Source organism: Peromyscus eremicus, unplaced genomic scaffold, assembly GCF_949786415.1.
Source record: "Peromyscus eremicus unplaced genomic scaffold, PerEre_H2_v1 PerEre#2#unplaced_541, whole genome shotgun sequence".
NCBI classification, from domain to species: domain Eukaryota; kingdom Metazoa; phylum Chordata; class Mammalia; order Rodentia; family Cricetidae; genus Peromyscus; species Peromyscus eremicus.
This window is the reverse complement of record NW_026734777.1, coordinates 1,649-26,660: the sequence shown is the minus strand read 5'-3', so window position 1 is coordinate 26,660 and position 25,012 is coordinate 1,649. Positions and strand designations below refer to the sequence as shown.

Here is a 25,012-nt window from a genome sequence, read left to right as displayed (position 1 = left end):
AAGTGTTAGATTTCCACCACAATGACAAGTGCCCCCCCCCCCCCCCCAAGATGTTGACTTCGGAAGGAGAAGTCTATTTTGGCTTACAATCTGGTCAGTGGCAGACTGGCTCGTGGCAAAGTCATGACTGCAGCAAAACAGCACATGGTACCAGAGAGCACCAGGTCACCTTAGGACAGCTGGGCGTCAGAAAGAGGAAGGAAGGCCTACCCCTTTCTGGGTCCCTCCTTGAGCTCCCCAACAACAGTAACTGTCTGGGGACCAAGCCTTCAACACAAGGGCCTTTGGTGGATATCTTGGGTTTGAATGGCAGCAAACAGTGAAAATAAACTAGGGGACTCAGGGGAAGGGAGGAGGGAGGCTTTAGGGTGAAAGAGAGGCCCAGCAGATGCCCGCGCAGGGAAGAGCGAGATGCCAGCAAAGTAGTTACCAAACAAGACCAGTGTCTCTAACCAGGAGGCAAGCTAACGGTGTTGGAAGCAGATAGAGGTGAGCAGGGCTGGCCCGGCCATGTCCTCAGTCTGAGTAAGGCAAGAGCAAGGTTGTCCACGTTAAGTTACAGCCTAAGAGTAAGAAAAATGGCAGAGTGTGTCAGTTCTGCGCTACCCCGTGTTACACACTGTACAAAGGACGGCCATAGTGAGCCCGTCCACGAGAAGAGGAGGGCAAAGCAAAAGCTGGAGCTGCAATAACTATGAACAGAATGTTGCTTGTACAAAATTTCAATGGATTTGACCTGAGTCCAAACCGAAGACTGTCTAGAAGACACACCTACACACTGGTATAGACAGATGTCTCAGTAAATGCTGGCAATCGTGTCTGAGCAGTGAAAAGAGTGACCGTGAAGCTCACTTCTAAGTAGCAGGCTGAACATGCTTGCAGACAAAACACACCATTTTGTCCTCAGAAAGTTGGTCCCTAACGGTAAATTTCAAAGAAAAATGCTATGATTCTCAGCCCTGACAATGACTAGCTGTGTGACTCCCCTCAATGGACCTAGAGTAGCTCTGTGATTTAATAAGAGCATGGAACACTTGGTTGTGATGGGAGTTAAGGGTAATCCCATATGTGATTTAAGTCCTCCACGCATGTGTGCTTCTGTGATTCTCAGTGGGCTCTGCTGGTGCAGGGAACTATCCCCTCCTCTGCCTCGCTCCTAAGACCTTGCTCAGTGCTGGACACACGGGAGCAGCATACGTGACTAAACGGATTGAATCTCCACTCCGAGAGCTGTTCGCTCTCCCCACCATGTGTTCCCATTTCTGTTGTGGCTGGGTGGGGTCAGACTAGCAGCCTTGGGGCCCATTGTGCTGAGTCTGGACTCTTTGCCTCTGGTCTAGGCCAGGGTGGCAGAGCTCAGGGCAATCCTTGTGCTTACATCTAAGTGAGAGACAAGGCTGGGAAGAAGTGAACAGTAGCTACTTCCCCAGGACGCTTTTCTCTTAGGCTCGCACTCTCTTCATGTCCTCTGCAGAAGTAGGTCCTGACCCAGAGGAAGATGGTCTCTGTGGACAGCAGTGTTTTGGACAAGGGTCTCTGAGGCTAGGACCCTGCTGACCCAGGAAACATAATGGTTAGGGTTTGAGGTCTGCATGGACTTGGGTCTGAAAGCAGCCTTGCTTGCTCTGATCTGGGCCCTGGAATAGAAAGTAGGGTTTCTGTGGGAAGGGGCTCGAGAACTAAAGGATGGGGCAACACTGGCTCCAAACATTGGGTTATTTTTTGTGTAGGGAGGACCCCCTGATCCTGACTCAGGTACTGTAACTGAAAGGCCAGTTCTGAGGCCCTTGTCTTTCCCCAGCAGCATGCACAGTGCTCCACTGCCATTGCCCATTCTGTTGTGATACTGGGTGACCCAAACACTGGGCTCAGCCCATGGGGCCATCCCTCTCCAATCAAGCCCACCGGTACTGCTAAAACTGCCAACCTTGAGGGGGTAGGTTGTGCCCATGGCAGTGCTGAGCCGCACTGGCCACGGCTGGGCCAGATACTGAGCATGTGGTTGGCAGCTAGCTGTAGACCCAGAAGCAGTGGGTGCGGGGTTCCTGGAGAGAAGATAGCAAAGGAAAGCTAGGGGCTTCCTTGAGTAGCTGAGGTGGCATGTGTGAGTAACAAACTCAAGTCATACTTGGGTTGTGCTGCCTGGGATAAAGGTAGGGCCAGAGATGAGGTGAAGCTGCCAGACCCCAAACTGAAGAGGCCTTTGGAGGTGGAGCTTCATGCAGCTTTCTGTTAAGACCTCACTTGTGGACTAAGCTGTGTCTCCAGGGCTAAGGAGAAACTTCACAGTTGCTGTGGAGCAGCATAAACTCCTGGCAGGCGGTGGGAAGCCAGTCATGCCTAAAGTCAGGCTGCTGCAGTGTGTGTGTGTGTGTGTGTGTGTGTGTGTGTGTGTGTGTGTGTGTGTGTGATCAGAGGGGCCGGACAGGACAAAAGGAGCTGGATCTGCAGCAAACCCTGGGGGAGAGACTGAGAAGGCAGACTAAGGTCCACTAGGGGATCCCAACTTCACATGCTGTCTGGGGAGGAAGCCAAGCCTACAGATATGCTGATGGATGGGCTGGAACTCAGGGCAGAGGCAGTGATCGTCCCGAGGGGAGAGGGACACTGATATTCCAAGAGAAAGGAGTTCTCTGAGAGGAAAAGGCGGGAGAGCTCACACAGGAACGGAGGACTCTGCTTTGAAGACTTTGGGGCAGTGCGGGAGGCATTTCTGGTACTTGCTGCTGCTGCTCCTGCTGCTGCTGCTGCTTCAGCTGTGGCTGCGGCTGCAGCTGCGGCTCTAGGATGTAGAGCCTGATTCTTCCTCCTCGTTCCGAGGCCCCCCACATGGCTTTGACAGGAAGGGGTAATGAACAGGCAAGGGAAGAGTCGGCCCTGTGATGTTATCCTAGTGCAGGTGTTGCAAGCCCCCTCTCTCGATAAATGTCAGTGAGGTGATAGGGCCGAGGGCTAGGAGAGAGATGCAGCTCTGAGAGGGAATGGGTAGGCAGGGGAGCCATACTTCTTCTCAGACACGAGACACCCTGAAGCAGCCAGTACGGTGGGTTCCAGGAGACCCGATGTCCAGGCACCCTCTTCCTCCTGCACCCCTCCTCTCCCCCACTTCATGCTGGCCATTGGAGGCAGCAGGTAGAGGAGCCACCTTTTGGACAGAGCAGAAGGGCAGAGTCTCACTGCAGTGCTTGTGACTCTTGATGCTCTGAGATGCCACCTGCCTTTCCCTGTCTTGGTGCTGTGCTGGATGGTGACCACACAGCTCCAGGGTGGAGGCAGCTTTGCAGGGTTCCTTCGCCCACTTGGAGGGCAGCAGAGGAATCTTGTCCATTTGCCATCTAGAACGGTGATGCATGCCCATTTCCTCCACCTGTCCTTGTATGGCATCTGCCATCTCCCCTGAATTTTCCTCTGGGAATTGGCAGAAGATGAAAGGGCACTGGGGCCATTCAAACTCTCTTCCTTTTTTCAAAAATTATTATTATTTTTTTTATGGTTCTGGGAATCAAAGCTAGGGCAGGGCAATGCTCCGCTACTGAGTGTTGTCCCCAGCCTCACTCACTTTGAGGACCTGAGATTGTCACAGACAGGGATGAGGCTAGACCTCATCTGCAGCCATAGGAAACCTTGGGTGAGGCCGAGTCCACTTTGGTGGGAACTCCTAACAGAGGTCTGGGAGTTCTTGTTTGAAGCCCGTGGGTTTTACATTAACCCAGCTGGCTCTTAGCTATTTAGGCCCCGATACCTGTGCTATGATACCCCATAGAAGACCTCTGGTAGTAATGTCCCCTCAGTGCCTTCTGGGGAAGTCCTAAACAGACACTGATACAAGCTAGGACAGACAGTGTGACAGTATGTGTTAACTCGGCACTTAGTATATGCCATTAAGACGGAGAGGGAAAGAGGAGCAGGAAGAGGTTGCTTCATAACCTAGTCTGCACTTAGGGCATGCTCCTCTGATGTCTTTTATATTGCAGGCCAAGTTTTTTTTTTTTTTTTTTTTTTTTTTTACGTCCCCGCCCCTCAGGCCAAGTTTTAAAGCAATTAGTAGCAAGTGACTTCTTCAGAGTAAAAACATCCAACACCAAACACAGAACAAATGCACTCACAGAACAGAACTGGCCTCTGCAACTGGAACATTACCTAGTACTGCTGTGTACAAGGCAAAGGCCTAAGGGTGACTTCTGACATTTGACCTGGTGTGTAAGTCAGCTTGCTTAAGTTCCTTTGAGTCCCAGAATCACAGGCCACTGTCCCCACAGAGGGCAGTGCTCCCAGGGACAGGGCTACTGGGACACAGAGCTGGGGAAGGAATGAGTCGCGGAGAAGAGTGTGCAAAAACAATTTATGCAGGTCAGAGAGAATGGAGAAGAGCCGGGAGGGTTTATCAGTAAGAAACTGACTGTAAAAGACACACAGAGTTCTTTGCTGGTCCCCACGACCTAATCCTCAGAATCTGTGAAATGGGCTTCTACATGTACAAAGGAGGTGGTGAGGGCAGCGTGGCCTGGGAAAGGGACGGAGTTCAAAGTTCAGTGGGGAGCGGGTCCTGGTGCTGGGTGTCCTGCCCTCAGAACTCAACTCCTGCTCGCCTCTGAGCTCCTGTCACAGGGCCTCATCACTCACCTCCGTGAGGAAAGGGTGTGGAGTCTCCAAGGCTCTTTTTCAGCCCAGATCCCTTCACTGGACTGAAGAAGCCCAAATGCTTCTCATTGTTCTGAGAGAGAGCCTCAGTCTTTATGGCCCCCTCTGTGGTATACTGACCTCCTTCCACACTCCTCTCCACGTTGCCTGTCTCTTCCTTTCTCCTTGTCAGCCTCCCACCATCAAAGATTTCATGTGAAAACACTGGTGGGAAGACCAAGGCCATGCTGCCAATCCCCCGGGTCATGAGCTAACCCATAACTGTCCACCCAAACCAAAGAGAACCTGTATGCTTAGGGTTGTGTTGTGCCCTGTGAGAGAGAATTTCCTGGGCCCGGGACCCCCTGGGGGTTCTTAGCACTTGCCTAGCTGGCTAGTGATGACAGCACATTAGCCGTGAAGCCACTTATACATAGCTCCCTATTTTGTGTGTAAAGCCTACACGGGATGTAGGCTTTTACATGGCCATGTAAAAATCATTAGGACCTATCAAGGTGTTCACCAAATGGGAAGGAAGGGACATGACAGGACAGGGTGAGGGTTTGGACCAGTACAGGGTCTGGCTGGACCACTGTGACAAGAAGCCACAATCCATGTTTCCCAGAAGCTCCACTGTTGCGTCTAGATGTCTACAGACACAGCCGAGGCGACTGGGTGACTACTTCCCACGTGTCCTTGTTTGTGCTCTGCTGTGGATGGGCCTAAGGGGCAGCAGGACACAGGCTGCACAAGGAGACGAGGCTTACTCCTAGTTCCATGATCTGAGGATTGAGTGAAAAGTGTGTGTGTGTGTGGGGGGGGGTGCGGGTGGGGGCGCTTGTCACCTCTCATCTCTAGAAGGACCATGTGCAGGAAGACCTGTAGAGGAGCATCCTTCAGCTCGCCCATTCTGGCAGGGTCCTCAAAACCAGGAGTGGACAGTAAAGACAGAAGACAGTGTGACACGTGAGGTCTGAAGTGGGTGGGTGGCTATGCTCTGTCACTGGCACCTTCCGTGTGGGACGATGCCCCAAACCCAAATCAGGCCTCTCGAGCACACCTCCCAACAGATCCCAACCTATCAGGCATGATGCCCTGAGGCTGAGAAGCTTGTGTTTCAGTGGCAAGGGAAAGGCCGGCCAGCCTCCACCACTGTGGGTATGCACTGAATGGGAAAGAGCTGGCCTTTCCTCTAGTCTGTGCTCCTGCTTCGGTCTTAGAGTAGCAGGCTTACCTCGCTCCCTCCTCCCCAGAAAACACTCCCACTGGATATGGCACACCTGATGGATGACCCAGGGGTTTCCCCACCTGAAATCTTCATTGGAATCCCATTGCACATGATCCCGTCTTCAGATACACAAACACCAATAGAGAGTCATTCGAGAGTACTCACCCATGGCTACACCAGTGTAGGTCAGGATGGGTGCTTTTGTTTGGCTGTGCTTTGTACCCCAAAGGGTCATGTGCTGGAGACTTGGTCCTCGTTGTGACAATATTGAAAGATGGTGAAATCCCCAAGGAGGAGTTCTAGTAGACGGTGGGAAGGCCCTGGAGCACTCGCATAAGAAGGGAATAACTGCATTTTCCCAGAACCTCGATCGTTCTTAGATCTCTGGCTTCCATGCCCCACCATGATTTCATCCTTTATCCAGGAGGACCTTTACCAAAGCCAGGACTAGTGCCGTGCTGGTCAGTCCAGAACGGCGAGCTGAAGGCGCCTTTGCTCCTGAAGTAACAGCCTCAGGTATTTTGCTCTAGCAACAGAAAACAGACTAAGACAGTGGGGTCACACAGGATCACCATGCTCCGGTCATACTCCGACATCTGAGTTCTCAATCCTCCCCTGGACTCTGTGGACTTCAGGCCTTCAACAGTCACTGAAAACAATTGCAAGTCAAAGTGACGAGTTGAAGCAATACCTTTCAACATTTCACTCCACACTCACACCAATCTGTGAGGTATACACTGTGGTGTGTGTGAGTTCAGTCGGTTCTGAGCAGGCTTTAAACAGCTACTACCCTCAGAGCGTGCTGTGAGGATGGGACATTCTCTCTGTGTAGTTCAACGTGAGTTATTAACTGCTTGAAGGGTGGCTGGTATGGGCAGGTTCTAAGAGTTTTCATTCTTTAAATACATTCAGCCCTGTCTGTTCAGTGGCTGCCACGCTGGATAGCAAAGGCCCAGAGAGCCAAAGATGAGGAAGACATGACCTCGCTCCTCGGTGCTGCCTTGCAGAGGAATTGAAGGCCAGATCCAATGGCTCCTTTGTGTGCACTCGCTTGGAATGTGCAGCAGGTCCCTGCAACTCAGGAGGCAGGCCCTGCTGATGTGAACACTGTGAAGTCAACCCTCAGCCTAGAAATCTATCCGGCATAGCCACGATTGTGCATGTCTATCCACGTTTATGTCCAGCAGGGCTTCAGTAACCAAGTCTAGCCAGTCACACAGCAAGAGTAGAAGGAGGGCCACCATGCTGTCTTCAGGAGCCCACATTTATGACCCCACCGTGGACCAGAGCCTGAGCAGCCTCCACCTGTCATGTGGGGGGCACTGGAGAGGTTACTATGAAAACCTTTATACATCTGAGCGAGATTCCAGACCAGGCCAAGCTCTCATCACAAGCTGCTCAGTACTGAGTTCCACAGTGAGGAGACTCAAGGAGGACATGGCTCCTGCCATGACTGTGACTTGCCAGGCCAGGGCTCTTCTGTCCTTGAGTGGGAAGACACAGAAAGCATTTGGTACGGATGATCCTAAGGCCCGTCAGAGACGCTCCACATGAAGGAGCAGTGAGGACGACTTAGGCAGAGGATCAGCAACCCCCTCCCCACTGTGCTGAGCTTTCCCTGTCTGAACTGCGCACGGCCATTCATACACCTGCCCAGCACCTAGAACGTGCTGTGGGCCTCCCTCCAGCTTCCTCGTGACAAGCACCTGTCAGCAATGCCTACACCAGTGGCAGCTGCCAGGCAACTTCTAGCAACTGGCTGTGAGTAGAAATTGATCCTGGTTCCAGCCCTGCTAAGGCCTGGGCAGCTGATATCCATTTTCAGACTCATGTCCTGGCAGTCTGAGCTGAGGAAGAGAGCCATCGACTCCTGATCTCTGCCGGTCCGCTACCAACTCCAACGTACGCGGCTGCCACGCTGCTTCTGCCAACCCCGATGGTTCTCACTCAGAAGGGGACCCAGCATGCCTGACTTACCCTGGGGACTGGCGACATTTCTGCTGACTTCAGGGCTGCCCCCTCCCCTTGCAGGATGTCCTTCCTGTGGTCCTCACCACTGGAAATGTGTTATTTGCCCTGTGCACATAATAAAAAAGAGTGAGGCAAACAGAATAAATGTTACAGTTTACCTCGTAGCCAAAACAGAGGCTTTCACGTGGGATGAAGGTTATAAACAATTGGCTTTGGGGATAACTTCATGCCATACAGTGTATGAATTAGGGACCCTAGTGTAATAGTTTTGGCATCTTCAAATTATTAGGTTTATGAACAAAGAAAAAAGAAAGAAAGAAATACTGTGCCTCTGGAAGCCACTAAATTTCTGCCCGTGGGTTGCTGGACTCAGAATGTTGGAAGTGCTGGGTTCGATTTCTAATCAGATGAAACAGGGTGTCTTCGTTAGGGTTACTATTGCTGTCAAGAAGCACCATGACCAAAGCGACTCGGAAAGGAAAGGGTTTGTTTGTCTTACCCTTCAACATCACAGTTCATCACTGAAGGAAGTCAGGACAGGATCCTGGAGGTGGGAGCTGATGCAGAGACCATGGAGGGGTGTTTCTTACTGGCTTGCTCCCCGTGGCTTGTTCAGCCTGCTTTCTTATAGAACCCAGGACCACCAGCCCAGGGGTGGTCTGGCCCCTCCCCCATCAAGCACTAGTTAAGAAATGCCCTACAGGCTTGCCTACAGCCCAATCGTATGAAGGCATTTTCTCAATTGAGGCTCCCTCCTCTCAGATGACTTTAGCTTGTATCAAGTTGATATAAAACTAGCCAACACACAGGGTCTCCTCTAGAACCCCTGGAAAACTGTACCCCGGGGACTCAAAACTTCTAGGACAATTGCATCTCAAGTGCAGTTTCTGGGGTACATAGTGACATGTTTAAACCTAGAACTCTTTTTCTTTTGTGGGAAAAATATACCAAAGCATAATTAAACTTTACTAAAATACAGTGCATCCCCTAGAAAGCACGCTCCAAAAGAATACTTAAGGACTGAAGGGTTCATCTCAATGGTGAGGGCTGGCCTAGTGAGCAAGAAACCCTGGGGGTGCAGTTCAGTGGTGAGGGTCTGACTACCATTCCCAAAGCCCTGGGTTCCACACCTAACACCACATAAATGCCATGGTGGTACATACCTACAATCCCAGAAGTTGGGAGGTAGAGGCCTCCCAGGAGGACCACAAGTTCAAGGTCATCCTTAGCTACATAGTGGATTCAAGACCAGCCCAGGCTACATGAGACTGCCTTAAACACAGAAAAAAACAAAGACTACTCAAAGCACAATTTGGCTCAATTTATCCTCACTTAGACATAAAGGAACTATATTGGCCTGTTAACTCGAAAAGGGTTGCAGCAGAAGCTGGAATCTGTTCCAACTGGTCATTCAGATGGCAACATTACAGTCCCCCGTTTGGAGTCCCTGGCTTGCAGTCCACTGCCTACCCTTCATCTTCCTAGGAAGAAGCCACACACTAATCCTGGGGCCTCCCAAGGACACTCTGGCCTCTCTGCTTCTTTTATGGTGTTCCCTGTAAACCTGACTCAGGAGTGGGAGATGGGTTTCCACACCAGCACAGCGTTTCATACACCATCTTAGGGCCAGTAGTGACCTCCTTGGAAAATGGTCTCTGAATCCTGCCAGAATTGGATGTGGCCTCACTGCCAGGGAAATTCAGCAGCCCGGGCTGAAGATAGGCTCACGGAGGTGAGTCCTGAGGATTTTTGCATGAAAGATGTGATGAGGAAAATCTCAGAAGTATCGCTGGTGAAATGGGGAGAGCTCCGTAGACTGCAGAGAGGTCAGGGGTGCTGTGTCTCTTAGTAGGAAATGTGAAATGCAGTTTTGGCCTTTCAGAGCCCCAAGAACATTGTCCTAGGTGTTGATGAGACACTTTATGTTGCTTGGAATTTGATTTTTATGCACATCTTTAGTCATTCTGCAGTGGTGATAGTATTGATTTCTTTCTTTAAGTGTATTTTAAATTTTCTTTAAATTTACATTTATTTATTGTGTGTGTGCATATCAAAATGCTTGTAGAGGTCAAAGGACAACTTGCAAAGAGTTGGTTCTCTCCTTCCATCATGTGAATGCCAGGATTTTGAACTCAGGTCATTGGGCTTAGCAGCAAGCCCCCTAACCCACTGAGCCCTTCTTGACAGGCTGCAATTGTCTTATTTTAAGAATGGCAACACTAAGGGCTGAAGAGATACCTCAAAGGTTAAAAGCACTTGCTGCTCTTGGAGAGGACCTGAGTTTAATTCCAAGCACCCATGTGGTAGCTCACAATTATCTGTAACTCCAGTCCTAGGGGATCTGATGCCCTCTTCTGGCCTACACAGGCAGCAGCCAACCTATGGTACATGTACATACGTGCAGACAAGCACTTATGCATAAAAATAAAAATTAAAATCCCCAAAAAAGGTGTACTGAAGAGATAGCTTAGCACTTTGTGAAGTGAAGAGCACTTTGCTGCTCTTTCAAAGAATCTTCGAGTTCAGTTTCCAGCACCCAATCAGGAGGCTCACAATTGCTGGCTTTTGCTGGCACCTGTATACACACACATGCACACACATGGTTTAATATATATGATATATATTATATATATAAATACACTAAAGACCGAGGGTGTATCTCGGTGGTAGAGCACTAATGCATCATGGGCAGGGCTCTGGGATTAGTTCTCAGTACCACAAAATCCTGGCATCTAAGGGATTCTCCATTTAATGAATACAAAAAGAAGCAAAATGTCATGCCCAGGTGCACTCTGAATCAAGCCATGTGGATACAAACATGGTCCCCACTCCATGCTTCCATCTGCACACCGGCAAAACTGAACACAGCTGATTGCAGGCACTGCTGACTACGCTTGCCAGGGACCAAACATGAACCATGGAAAAATACTAGCTAATGAGGTGACCATATGGTTCTGGTCTTTCAGTTTGTATACATGGTTCATTACATTGATTGATTTACCCATGTCTCTAGAATAATGCTAACTTGGTCATGATGGATAATCTTTTTTATGTGCTCTTGAATTTGGTTTTTTAAGTATTTGTTGAGAATTGTTCCAGCTATCTTCATAAGGCTTGCTGGTCTATAATTTCCTTTATTGTTGAGTCTTTGTGTGGTTTAGTTTTCAGGATAATATTGGCTTTATAAAAAGAATTATGTAGTGTTCCTTCAGTTTCTATTTTTTTGTAGTAATTTGAGGAGTAATGGAGTTAATTCTTCTTTAAGGCCTGATAGAATTCTGTGCTGAATTCATCTGTCCATGAACTTTTTTTGGAGTAGGAGACTTTTAATGCTTTTATTTTACTAGGTGTTATTTCACTAGGAGGTCTATATAAATTGCTTATTTGATTTTGATTTTACTTTAGTAGGATATATATATATATATCAAGAAATTCATCTGTTTCTTAGGTTTTCCAGTTTGGTAGAGTACAGAATTTTTAAGGTATGTCCTTATGATTCTCTACGTTTCCTTGGTGTCTGTTGTAATGTTCCCTCTTTTGTTTCTAATTTTATAAATTTTGATCCCCTTCTCTACATTTTAGTTCATTCGGCTAAGGGTTTGTTAATTTTATTGTCTCAAAGAACAACTTCGTTTCATTGATTTTTTTGGTGTGTGTGTGTGTGTGTGTGTGTGTGTGTGTGTGTGTGTGTGTGTGCGCGTGCGCGTGCGTGCGCACGCGTGTGCTTCTATCTCTTCATTTCAGCCATGAGTTGATTATTTTTTGCTGTCTATTCCTTTTGGTTGTTATCTCTTCTCCTCCTCCTCTTCCTCCTCCCTCCTTCTCTTTCTCTTTCTCTTTTTCCTTCTCCTTCTTCTGTTGGTCTTTTTCATTAGGACTGTTAGCTCCCCAATAATGACATAGAAACTTATTTAATTATGAAAGCTCAGCCTATAGCTTAGGCTTGTTTCAAACTAGTTCTTATAATTTAAATTAACCAGTTTCTAGTAGTCTACATCCTGCCATGTGGCTCGTATCTCTTACCTGTCCTTCTGCATGTCTTGTTTGTTTCCTGTCTCTCAGCACCTCTGCCCTTCCTCCCATTGTCCTCTGTGCTCCCCAAATTCTGCCTAGCTATTGGCCATTTTAGCTTATTATTAAACCATTCACAGTGACATATCTTCACACAGTGTAATCAAATATCTTGCAACATTTCCCTCTTCTTGGGAAACAAAAAAGAAAGAGTTTTTAACTCTAACATAGTAAAACTATATACAATAAGAACAATTATCAAGTAAGGATTACATTTACAATACCCAGTCCATTTGTATTTGGCAGATTCAAAGAAAATACTCCATTATTAATCCTATCTTGGTGACTCCAAAGTTTTGTACCTAACTTATTTTCTTTCGTAACTAATGAAAAGTATAACTAAAACTATGTAGTCTTCAATTTCATCAAAGACCCCAGAAGGATATACTATTACCCGAGTAAACAGGAAGTGCAGTGCAAGCCACTTCCAAATCTGTAGAAATAACAGACATCTGGCTGCCTGGACAGTCACCCAACATGCCTCTACGATATTGGGTCACCCATCTTCTGCCTACAGTCTATCTGTCAGACTTTTCTATGAATCAGGAATTTTTGAAGGACTGTCCTATCCTGTCTTGGCAAAGTTCAGTAGTTGCTTTTTTGTATGTCCTACTTGTCCAGTTTAGATAGTGTAGTGACAACAGTAGAGGCAAAGGCAATTTCTTGCCCAAATGGCTATTTTTTTTGCCACATAGAAAACAAATTCCATATGGAGTTTCTTCGATGACCATCATCTTCTCTGAAGTAGATTGGTGCTGCCAGGAACAGATGTGTCTCACTGTCATGAGAAGCCCTATGTTATTAAAACATTAAAATACCATATTCTGTAGGTCTCTGAAATGTTGGAAGACCACTATCTATTTAAAATATGTCTCTGATTGACCCTGAAAATATACCTAACTTGACTGTAATTTTGATTGTAATAGAAGACTAACTACTAACCTGTATTTCTTTATTATCCTAAATAGCTTTCAAGGACAAGAACTTTACATTACATTTTTAAATGAGCTCCATAGGTACAATATCTTAAATAAGAGTAGAAACATACCTTCAGTATAACAAAAATAACTTTAAGTTTGTATCTATGTACCAAAATCCATACCAATGTAAAATATTTGAGGTTAATAGTTGTCTTTTTTCACCTATATTCCTATATCCCCACTAAATTATGACAAACATCCATAACCCACTGGATTACCATAAACTACTCACTCCACCTCTTGGGAATGTGAGTGTTATGCTCTCTTAACTTCTTCCTGTTGTCTGGGGGCACTGACATCTTTGAGGGACCTTAAGAAAATTAGAATAATGGTCAAGTGCTGGCTAGAATAGCCTGTAAGGTAAGACCATCTCAGCCAGTAGCCTTGAAGCTGTTCTGGATGTAGAATTCTGAGGAAACTGCAACAGAGGCATTCTGAGAAGCTGGATCACCTGGACCATCCATTTTCCTTGGTGTCTGGTCCCCTTGCTCTGAAAACACATACGCTTTCAAAGGTAACATACATATCTAAATTAACACAAGTATGGCCTCTGTGGTGTGCAAAAGTCAGTTAAAGATAATTTTTTGTTTTATGTTGTAGAATATTATTTTAAAATGTATTACATTGGTTTGTTCTGTGGAACATTGGTTTAATGGTGCAAAGATGTGTTGCATTCTTTTATGTTGTGTTTGTTTGGCTTTGTGAAGTTGTGTTGCTTTGCCTGTCTAGAGTACTTGATATTCTGATGAAGGGCTGATGGCTGGTGGCAGGCCAGGAGAAAGGAAAGAAAGGGCTGGCAGAATAAATAGAAGGAGAAATCTGGGAGGAAAAGAAAGAAGGAGCCAGAGAAGGCTAAGAGGACTTCAGGGGCCAGCCACCCAGCCACACAGCCAGCCATGGAGTAAGAGTAAAAGTAAGCTATACAAAAGTAAGAGAAATGTAAAAGCCCAGAGGCAAAAGGTAGACAGGATAATTTCTGTTAAGGAAAGCTGACTAGAAACAAGCCAAGCTAAGGCCAGGAATTTATAATTAAGACTAACTCTCTGTGTGTATTTATTTGAGAGCTGGGTAGCGGGACCCCCAAAAGAACAAAAACAACCAACAACAACGGTTTTCTGATTGAGCAGGTAAAATATACATCACTTGTCTTGTCTTGTCTTTTTTTTTTTTTTTTTTTTGGTTTTTCGAGGCAGGGTTTCTCTTTGTAGCTTTGCACCTTTCCTGGGACTCACTTGGTAGTCCAGGCTGGCCTCGAACTCACAGAGATCTGCCTGCCTCTGCCTCCCGAGTGCTGGGATTAAACGCGTGTGCCAGCACCGCCCGGCTGTCTTGTAGTTTTTATAGGCTTATTTCTTTATGTCTGTAGCCAGGATTTTTATGGGGTTTCCCCTGATCAAATCTGATCCCAGTTATCTTGAATGAATCCACAGCCTTTTATTTCCTTTGGAAACAAAAGCATAACCTCTTCCCCAAAGTAACATATTTTTTTTTACTTCAATTTAAGACATTTAAAAAATATACAGACTAGTTTAATGTAGTAGTTTTTATAATCCAGTGTCTCTCAGCAGCTATTGTTTGCTCATCAGCAATCACAAAATTTAAAGTCAATACAACACTATACAGGATCCAGACTTTCTGTATATTTCCCATCTCTATGTGGCTTATTCTTTTTTTGTTTTTTAACTTTACTTCTCTCTTTAAAGACTTTATTTTATTATTTTTAAACCATTGCTTTTTTACAACTGTCTATATCCTTTCTTTCCCTTAAGCCTTCGCACATTGTTAAACACACTATAACCTGTTTAGAGGTTTCTTGTATTTGGACCTGGCTTTACTAACCATCTGCAACATTCTCTGATCACATAACATACAGCTCAGCTTAGCCTATGGCACTGGCACATGGTACTAGTGGATGGCAACTGGCTCCATCCCACAGGCAGCAGCCTGTAGCCATGTCTTTGTACACTGCCAAGAACCAGCCTGCCTGAGAGACTACAGGGCTAGTTCTTTGCCCATAATTTTATTTTTTGTTTTCTCAGGCCCTATGTTTGGATATTCATACCCCCACATTAGACGCCATTTATAGACAGATTTTTTTGTTGGGACCATCAGCTCCCCAATAATGACACAGGGATTTCTTATTAATTATTAAAGCTTGGCCTATAGCTTAGGCTTGTTTCTAACTAGTTCTTATAACTTAAATGAACCTATTTGTATTAATCTATGTCCTGCTATGAGTCATGTCTGTTACTTCTCCTACTGCATGTCTTGTTTATTCTCATCTCTCAGCATCTTTGCCCTTCTTTTCAGCATTCTCTGTGCCCCCCCAATCCTGCCTAGCTAGTGGCCATTTAGCTTTTTATTAAACTAATCACAGTGACATATTTTCATACAGTGTAATCAAGTATCTCACAATATTCTCCTTCTCCTTCTGTTTTAGAGCTTCCAGGTTTACTATTGAGTTGCCAACATTAGATCTCTTTGTTTTTGTTTTGTATGTTTGATTTATATGTGGGCACTTAGTGTTATGAACTTGCATCTTAGAATGCCTTTTTTATGTCTCACAGCTTTGGGCTTGCTGTGTTTTCATTTTCATTCAATTTGAAAAAATTCTTTCTTGATTTCTGTTTTGACTCAGTTTTCATCAGTAGTTAGTTATTTAGTTTCCATGTCTTGGTTCACTTTCTGGCGTTTCTGCTGTTGTTTATATCTAGGTTTAATCCATGGTGTTCAGATAAGATACAGAATGTTATTTCCATTTTCTTATATCTATTGAGACTTACTTCATGTCCAGTTGTACGGTCAATTTTGGAGAAAGTTCCATGAGCTGCTGAGAAGAAAGTATATTCTTTTGTGTTTGGATGAAATATTTCCTAGATATCTACTAGATACATATGGTGTATGGCATTATTTAACACCAGCATGTCTCTGTTTAGTTTTTATCTAGATGACCTGTGTATTGAAGAAAGTGTATTGAAGTCACCCACTATTGTTGTGTGAGGGTCACTATGTAATTCTAGCTGGGATTAAAGGTGTGTACCACCACCACCTGGCTTAATCTGTATTTTTAATTATACATTACATTTTAAAATGAGATGCATAAGCATAATAACCAAAACAAGAGTAGAAACATACATGCAGTATTACAAAATTAACTTTAAATTTGTATCAATGTATAAAAATTCATACTAATGTAAAATATTTAAGACTGGTAGTTGTATTTGGTTTAAAAATAGATTCAATAATCTATCCTTTTATTCTATTATTTTTATATCCTCCCTTTTTCTTTTCAGAATGGAATCTTGAATGTAATCTCCTTTGTTCAGCTTATTTTTCCTGACCATTACCAATAACAACTTGTAATCAACCCCCCTAAAATTATAACAAACATCCATAGCCAATACTTTTGGAATGTGGATGTTGTTTTCTCTAGACTGCTTCCTGTTTTCTGGGGGCACTGTTAATCTTTGGGAGAACCTTGAGAAAATCAGGATAATTGTTAAGTCTTGGCTGGAGTAGTCTGTGAGGCTGGATCATCTTAGTCAGCAGCCTTGAAGCTGTTTTGCATGCTAGATCACCTTGGTCCATCCATTTTTATTGGTGTCTGTTCCCCTTGTTCTGAAAATATATAGACTTTTAAGGGTAACATTCATATCTGTATCAATATAAATATAGATTGTGCATTGTACACAAGTCGGCCAAAGATGATTTTTTTGTTATGCATTTGAGCAGGTAAAATATACATCATGTGTCTTGTTCTTTTAGGTTTATTTCTTCATGTCTGCAGTCAGGATTTCAGGGGGTCTTCCTCAATCAAACCTGATTGTCTTTAACCTGGAATGAATCCACAGCCTCTCATTTCCTGTGGAAATAAAAGCATAACTTCCCCCCCCCCAAAGTAACATATCTTGTGACTTAAAATGTGAAGTCAAGATATTTTTAAAATATATAAGTTGGTTGAATCTAGCAGTTTCCATAATCCAATGTCTCTTAGCAGCCAAAAAATTAAAACACAACACAATAGCATATAGGATCCATACTCTCTGTGTATTTCCTATCTTTGTTGACTTTTTATATTTTTTAAATTACTCTATTCCTTTTTACAGGACTTTCTCTACACTTTATCTTTCCTATCCCAAGCTTATGCATATTTTAAAACATGCTATTATCCATTTAGAAGTCTTCTTCATCTGAATCTGTCTTTACTGTGTATCTGTAACCTTTTCTGTCTGCAAAAACCCTAAACCTGCCATGCAGTATGGCTCTGGGTGATATCTCTCTGTACCATGTCCCATGTGATGGGAACGTACCACGTGGCTTAGCTCATAGTGTGCTGGCAGTTGCCAGGAGATTTGTCACTGTACTGCAGCAGGTATGAGAGATACAAGACTAGGAAATCATGTCTGGCTCCATTTCTATATGTTTAGAACCTTTTTTTAAAGCTTGCTCAGGCTTTGTGTGGATGAACACGGCCCTGGAAGTTGGGTGCCATTTATAAGGCAGAGTTTTCCTCTCCTGACCCCCTGATCCCAGATAATCAACATGGAGACTTAAGATTGCTTATAAATGTCAGCCAATAGCTCAGGCTTATTACTAACTAGCTCTTACATTTTAAGTTAACCCATATACCTTATTCATGCTCTGCATGTGGTGGTACTTTTATTAGCATGTCACATACATCTCCTGCTCCCTCTGCATCTGGCTGGCAACTCCTCTGACTCCACCCTTTCTCTTCCCAGCATTCTCAGTTTGGCTCTCCTACCTAAGCTTATCCTGTTCAGCTATTGGCCAGTCGTCTTCTTTATTAAACCAGTCACAGTGACAAATCTTCATAGTGTACAGAATGGTTACTCTACAGCAGGACTATCTTTGCAGACTGAAGGAAATACCAAAGACCTGATGTGTTGTGGATGTGTTACATTTGTTTATGCTGTGTAATATTTATTTAATGATGCAAAGATGTGTTGCATTCCTTTATATTGTATTTGTTTAACTCTGTGAAGCTGTGTTACTTTGTCTCCCTAAAACACCTTATTGGTCTAATAAAGAGCTGAATGTCCAACAGCTAGGCAGGAGAAAGGATAGGCAGGGCTGGAAGGCAGAGAGAATGCATTGGAGGAGAAATCTGAGAAGAAATATCAAGGAGCAAGAAAAGGAGAGGAGAACTCCAGGGGCCAGCCACTCAGCTACACAGTAAGCTGTGGAGTAAGAAGTAAAGAAAGGTATATAGAAATAGAGAAAGATAAAAGCTCAGAGGCAAAGGTAGATGGTATAATTTAAGTTAAAAAAGCTGATTAGAAGCAAGCAAAGCTAAGGCCAGGCATTCATGAGAAAGAATATGCCTCTATGTGATTTATTTAGGAGCTGGATGGAGGGCCCCCAAAAAGCAAGAGTAAAAAAAACAAAAGAAACTACAGAGATCTTTTCTGGAAAAAAAAAGAAAGCATAGCAATATAGGACTTTGGCGAGAAAGGCATGAACAGGTATAGTGCGTTCTCAATGCTCCTGTAGTCATTACCCCTATCTTAGCCAGAATTAATAAAGGCTGTACAGATGGTCAATGAGGATGTCACCTAGAAAATGATGTGTACAGACACTGTTGTAGATGTAACAGTCTTATTAAATAAGAAACACAGAGCCAAATGCAGAGTTAAAAGCCCAAGAGGTCAGAGCAGTGGCTAAGAGCTGAGACTTAAAACCGCCTTCTTAATCTTCCTGCCGCTGCCGTCCTTCCCCTCAGAAAGAGGTCTACTTCCTGTGTGTCTGTCTTTTTATTGACTTTCTGTTCTGCCTTCTTATTGGTTGTAAACCCAACCACATGACCTCCTCGTCACTGCCTGTCTATACAGACCTCTAGGTCTCTATGGTTGGAATTGAGATTAAAGGCGTGTGTCTCCATGCTGGTTGTATCCTTGAACACACAGAGGTCTGCCTGTCATGTGATCAGGATTAAAGGTGTGTGCCACCACCACCCAGCTTCTGCTATGGCTTGCTATGAGCTCTGACCCCCAGGTAATTTTGTTTATTAACATACAAATAAAATCACATTTCAGTACAAATATCACCATAGCTTCTGTAGTCATTACCCCTATCTTAGCCAGAATTAATAAAGGTTGTACAGATGGTCAATGAGGATGTCACCTAGAAAATGATGTGTACAGGCACTGTTTATTATATTACCAATGCACCTGGCTACTGTTCTTGTCTGTTTGTGATGAGGACATATCCAGGCCTGGCTAGTGGAAGGGAAGTTCCTATTCATCCCAACCATCATGTGACAACTTGGCTTTGAATGACTTTGAATCTGAGCATCTCTAGAAAATATGGAAGCCTTGTTCACCTCTCAGTGTGGTCCTCTAACCAGAGAATCACTAACTGAGAGGCACTAGGCAGGTTGAAAATATTGGAGGAAGACCATATATTTCTGCTAAGCTAGGGCCCTTCTATAGCTTCTTATGTAAACAGTGAAGGTAAACAGTGAAAATAAATACATTCTCTACTGTTAGTTACACGAGTAACCAACACAATCTCATGCTACCTGAGTTCACTCATGTTGCTCACTCTTCTGCCATTTAACAGACACCACAGAGAAATTCTGTAATGCAAGTTGTGTGTGTGTGTGTGTGTGTGTGTGTGTGTGTGTGTGTATGTGTGTGTGTGTGTGTGTGTGTAGGGAAAACATTTACTTTGTAGTTGGCCATCATGAAGTACAGTACAGTGGCATTTAAAATAACCCAGACTCTAGTCTTGGACTTAGATGAGTTGACTTGCCTAGACAGCAGCTGTTGGATGTCACAGTATGATGAGTTCACAATGAACGTTCTATGACACGCTGCTGACATGTACTTAGATATGTTCATGCCTCAGTGCAGAGTGCCAGTATACTCTGAGATTTGGCTCATTGTAAACGTTTCTAAATACAGCGATAATTGTTTGGAGTTGGTAAAATGGGGAACTGCTGTTACAGTCCAGGTATGACATTACTAACCATTGAATACTTCTTCAAATAGACTGGTTAATGTTTCTCAAAATATCTTTAAATATTTATAACTTCTGTGTTGTTAGAATTATTTTTATCATGTATAATGTATGTTCTATTCTCTATGAAATACTTTGTAATGCAGTCCAGAGGAGGCTAGCTCCCCAGAACTGCTCCAGGGTTGTGAATAGAAGACCTCTTTCAGAGCTATAGCTGTCTTCATGAATTGTTCAAAACCTAAATTAGAGATGTTCATATTTGTGAAGAACTGTTAATTAAGGTTGTATGTTTTCAATGATCTTATAATACTAGACATTTTAATATGTAATGTTAATCCATCAAGAATTCTGGGGCTCATTTCATTAAACAGGTATACACTGACCATGGTAAAGCAGCTAGAATACTCTAGTGAACAATGCTGGCTATTTTTAGGCATGGACATTTGATTGATTGTATACTTAGGACAACATAGGAATCATTTAAAAATCTACACCTCTTTTCAATAGAGATTGGTAAATTTGAAATGTAGGTCTTTAGGACTAGCAGTCATATGCCATTGAAGAACAGTGACCTGGGAATTTAAAATTCAGGACTTTGGATAGCAGGATATTTTACAATAACTAACCTTCCCAAGTGTTGGCACTGCTTGGATTATATTCATTAAATGACTCAGCAACAGCATAGACACATGTTCTTCTTTATTGACTATGTGAATTCCCAGGGTGGAATAAACACACACACACACACACACACACACACACACACACACACACACAGAGAGAGAGAGAGAGAGAGAGAGAGAGAGAGAGAGAGAGAGAGAGAGAGAGAGAGAGAGAGAGAGAGAGAATATGCTCTTAGGTAGAAGAGCCAAGATGTGAACCCAGACATATTGCCCACTATCCTGAGTCTCTAAAATGTTACTTTATTCACCAAACAAGATGTTCTATCATCTAAGTACATGTCAGGATATCTGCAAGTCTGTAGAAGTCCTAGATACTATCTACTTTATGACATAGCCCAGGATAGGTATTGTTACATCAGTGTCACATTTCATCCTAGTCATTATAAGGAAGTACCAGTACTTCTCATCAGTTCACAGATACTTAGGGTTGGGACACTCACCTTCACACCTGGCCTAAAGACAATTACAAATGGGGAGATCTTTGGTTGATGTCTAATGGCAATACAAATGTGGCTCTTACAAGTACAGAGACCTTGTGAGCTATACACCCTGAAATAGTGACACATAAGTACCAAGAATATCTACCCAGTTTTAAGAGTACGCATCAACCTTGAAGCAACTCTCATGTAGAACTGTGTTAAAGGACTTGAATGGTCAACAGGATCCAGACAGTCATTCTTCCCCATCACTGCTGGTTTTAAATTGGATGCCACAAAACGCATGAATACAAAGGTTCATAGAATAGTAAGAAAAGACTAGAAGGAGAAACAAGACACAATATGCTTATTATTGCTTTCCACTCTTCAATAAATTATTGTTGTATGTCAAAGGATGAAGGATCAATACAGTTACACCATATGCCTCATACTAAATTCACTTCCCCAGTAAAATGTATATGTTATCAAGGCTAAAATTCTATGTTCTTTGTGGTGAATGCAGAATCAGAATGTATCAATTGATGGAGGTTGAAATATGTTTGTGAGATATGCTGAAGGGATTGTTAGTTCTCTGGGTTTCAAAACGATCTTAGGAATCGATGGTGATTTGTTGTTTAATTGTGAGATTTATTTTAATGGAGAGAGTGAGATGGCTCAGTAAGTATCAGTGCTTGTCACCAGACCTGATGTTTTGATTCTATCCCCAGAATCCACCTAATGGAAGGAGAGACTTGGACACCAAAGGTTGTCCTCTGATGTGCTCCCTCCCAAACTGAATAAATGTATAAAAGTTTTTCAAAACATGTATTCCATAGTTACATATTGAAACATAGACTCTCACGTTGCTTTAGATTCCTATTCTCTAGAAAGCAGAAAAAAACCCTCTGTTTATTATTATTTTTTTAATCTTTGCCTATATTTGCCGTTAGGAAAAAGTCTAGTAGTCGCTTAACTAAGTCTAATCACATGTACTGACGCCATACACTTTTATCCATGTCAAGTAAAGATGCTTGGGTGGGTAAATGGTACCATGAACTGACAGTTATTTTTCTGTCCCTCTAGTTGAACCGGAATATCCAACTGTCACACCTTCCCCAACCGATGTACAAAAGTTCCCGAATTCCTTGGCGAAGGTAAACAGTTTCTTTCCTTTATGAAAGAGTGAAAAGCTGCTTTAATGATTATTCCCTTATGTTTTAGTGGCTATCACATTTGAAAAATAAAGTTGGTTAGGTTATCATGAGTGTTAAATAGTATATTTAGGAAGAGGGGGAAACAGAATTAGACCAGATTAGTGATTGGATAGAACATTCACACATGCTTATGTCAGGTATTGATTCTGAGTCAAGGGGACAGGATGTCTTTGGGAGAATGGTGTTCTGCTTTTGACAAAAGTATGTAAATTTCACTTGGAAGTTGATAGGCATATCATCCATGTAGACTTGAATATTCACGTAAGGGTCCCCTCCTTTTTTTTATGACCTCTAGAGCCTCTGGTTTAGGTTGAATTTGATTGTTTCCCAAAGATCAATGTTGTGGAAGCTTCATATGCCCCAGTATAGGGTGTCCAGGTGCTCAGAACTCTAAGTCATGGGATACACGTACATTATTAGAGTGCCTCATAAAAGGGCATAGTAGTAATATAGTAATCATAATAATCAGTAGAATACAGGAAACTTAGATATTTTTGTACCACTCTAGAAATCACAAGAGAGATGGGGCCATTTTTTTTTTTTTCTCAACACAGAAACACCAACTCATCCTAAGCCTATGAGGTCTTATAAGGGCTATTACAATTCGGAATACCTTAAATATCCTAAAACTATGGCATGTAGGACTGGGTCTCCTACAACCCAGACTTGCCTCAAACTACTGGTCTCCTGAGTGTCTACCACCCTAGTGCAGGAGCTACAGGTATAGACCAGTATGCCTGACTCAAACAAACACGTGGAAGTGCACGTTATCCTCGGGGACCACTAAACCCTCCAAAGCAAACCACAGTGCGGGAGAGCCAGGCGGCGGCAGTTGTTGAGGAGAGCAAAAGAGCATGTGGTGTTGGTTTTCACCAGTGTTGGTTTTTATGTGGCGGCACAATGTCATTCATTAAGCGGCACTGTTACCGTGTGAGGAAAGGTTCGAGGCACCACAAATCCACTATCAGAGTTTATTAGGGAAGGAGGGACAGGAGAGAATGTGCCTAGGCCTATGGAAGACTTGGGGGGAGGGGAAGGGAGAAGGGGGAAGGAGTCTGTGACTAGCTTTTTATGGATTCCCCTGCCCATGCGCATATGTAGCTGTGCCACGCATACGCATAGATTGCCTAATGCAGCGCATGGATTACATAAGACGTAAAGCCTTGGAATGACTAATCATTTTGGCAGTGCATGCTCGGTCATGTAGCTGGGGAGTGGGGGAGGAGGGAGTGGCCAGTGACCAGGAATTCCAACACATGGGCCACAGAGGGACTCTACAAAGGAAGCCGGTGGTATGACAACCTGAGCTCTGAGCTTCAAGCCTCCTGTGTGGAAAAACTGGGAGTTCTTGGCTCTGTGACTTTGGGCAAACTTACCCTTTCTGTGTCTACATTGCCTTCCTCAATAAAGTAGCAATAACAATATTTACTTAATTGCCTTAAAATATTAAAAGATATTAATCTGTCCTGTCACATAGTAAGTGCTCAATAAAGGTTAATTCTTGTTTCAAACAAACAAACAAACAAATCATAGTAATCAGATATGGAGTTGCTCTGTCATGTCGTGATATACCTTAGCTGACCATCAGTGGAGGTTAAACACATAGGGATACCTGATGTGGCCTCTAGTCAGCAAAAGTGAAAAACAGACTAGTGTTTGTCACAAAGGAGACGTCCTGAGATATTCTGTCAGTATCATATAACATACTAATCCAGAATCTTCCACCCAAGGGCTTGGCAATCCTTGGTGTAATAATGCCCAGCAAACAGGTGAACCAAAGTGTTGTGCAAACAGAACTCACCATAATCTGAGTCTCAAAGTGTTTTCTTTACTGTATGTTGCAGGTGGAACCTGGAATACACAGACACGGTATGTATTCTGGAGTCACTGAAGACATGTTTTAGATGTGAATTGTGTGAATACTGGTTGTCTTTTGTCTAGTGTACCACAGTAAGCAAAAACACATTCATCAATTGACAGTTGGGAGTTCGATTTCAAAAAATAAGTGATACCTCAAGTAAGAAACCATACTCATGTGTCTACAGTGGCTACATCTAGCTGTGACCTCTTTAGTTTGGGATTTTGTGCACCAGGCTATGTTTAAACTTCTTTTATCTAGACAGATGTCCATGTCACTGAACCCAATTTTTAGGGAAACTGTTGTGAAAAAAAAAATTAAGGACTTGAGCCACTGTGTCAGCTGGCCATGAGTCAACCATGGAGGATCTAGCACAGGCTCCATTCTTGTTCTGGAAGACTTTTTTTTAAAACTTTTTTTAAATTGTATTTTGTTTACTCCATCTATGTTGATTGAGTAAACAAAATATTTTTTTTTTAGGAGTGGGGGAGGAGAACATAGGGAAATGGGAGGGTCAAGCTGGAACAGGGACAGAGTGGGAGGGCAGGGAGGAAGATACCATGATAGATGAGGACATCATGGGAATAGGAAGAGGCAGAGGGCTGGGGAGGCTCTCAGGAATCCACAAGGTTGACCCCACCTTGGTCTGCTGGCAGTGGTCCAGAGGGTGCCTGGACCGGTCTACTCTGGTGACCAGCCTAGCAAATAACCTAGCTGTCATCATAGAGCCTTTGTCCAGTGAGAGATGGAGGCAGATACAGAGATCCATGGCCAGGTACCAGGCTAAGTTCTGGGAATCCAATTGATGAGAGAAAGCAGAGATACTGCAGGCGAGGGACGTCGAGATCATGATGGGAGGACGTTCAGAGATGACCGGCCACACTAGTGGAAGCCCATGAACTGTGGACTGGTGGCTGTGGAGCCTCCATGGGACTGGTCTAGGCCCTCTGGACATGGAAGACGGTTGTTTGGCTTGAACTGTTTGGGGGGCAC

At 43.9% G+C, this 25,012-nt stretch overlaps 1 long non-coding RNA gene across 1 annotated transcript in view; it reads left to right on the top strand.

Moving 5' to 3' along the window:
* LOC131901870 (uncharacterized) overlaps positions 1–24,091 on the top strand; it is a 46,325-nt gene extending 22,234 nt beyond the window's left edge. The window contains exons 2-3 of the long non-coding RNA XR_009376922.1: positions 22,031–22,101; positions 24,006–24,091. This is a non-coding gene — a long non-coding RNA (uncharacterized LOC131901870). The remainder of the gene's footprint in view (positions 1–22,030; positions 22,102–24,005) is intronic.
* Positions 24,092–25,012: the final 921 nt, after the last annotated feature.